Source organism: Seriola lalandi, unplaced genomic scaffold (genome assembly GCF_002814215.2).
Source record: "Seriola lalandi dorsalis isolate HSWRI2012SDOR001 ecotype SW California unplaced genomic scaffold, Sedor1 jcf7180001961951, whole genome shotgun sequence".
NCBI lineage: Eukaryota > Metazoa > Chordata > Actinopteri > Carangiformes > Carangidae > Seriola > Seriola lalandi.
This window is the reverse complement of record NW_019432620.1, coordinates 1-640: the sequence shown is the minus strand read 5'-3', so window position 1 is coordinate 640 and position 640 is coordinate 1. Positions and strand designations below refer to the sequence as shown.

At 46.7% G+C, this 640-nt stretch overlaps 1 non-coding gene across 1 annotated transcript; it reads left to right on the top strand.

Moving 5' to 3' along the window:
• The first annotated feature begins 256 nt into the window (after positions 1 to 256).
• Positions 257 to 328, top strand: trnad-guc (transfer RNA aspartic acid (anticodon GUC)). Its single transcript has one exon. It is a non-coding gene; the product is annotated as a tRNA-Asp (tRNA).
• Positions 329 to 640: the final 312 nt, after the last annotated feature.

Below are 640 nucleotides of genomic sequence, written 5' to 3'. Positions count from 1 at the left end.
GGTGGTGTCCAAATGGCACCAGGTGAAGAGGGTAACCTGGTAAATGCGCCAGGAGTCCGTCGATATGGCAGACGTGGGTGTTGTGACAGTCCTCGTTAGTATAGTGGACAGTATCTCTGCCAGTAGAAACAACTTTGTGCGATCTCTTTCAAACTTAAGTCACAGTCACAGTGACAGTGACAGCCTGCCTATCTCCATTGGATATGTTGGAAGCTAATCTCATGGTTTCCACGCTGCTTGTGGAACTGGACACCAGTCCTCGTTAGTATAGTGGACAGTATCTCCGCCTGTCACGCGGAAGACCGGGGTTCGATTCCCCGACGGGGAGAGTTTATTTCTTTTCTGCCGAAAGAGGTCACCTAAATCATTGCACCATAGCAAAGGTCATGTAATATAACAGCATTCAGTAGAAACAACTTTGTGCCATCTTTCTCAAACTTAAGTCACAATCACAGTGACAGCCTGCCTATCTCCATTGGATATGTTGGAAGCTAAGCTCACGGCTTTCGCACTGCTTGTGGAACTGGACACCAGTTCTTCACTGTTGAATGCTGCAGGGGCTGAATGTGGAAAAAGCTTATTGCCATATAACTCAAGTAATCCTAGGTGGTAAGCTCATGCCTTAAACTTAAGTCACAGT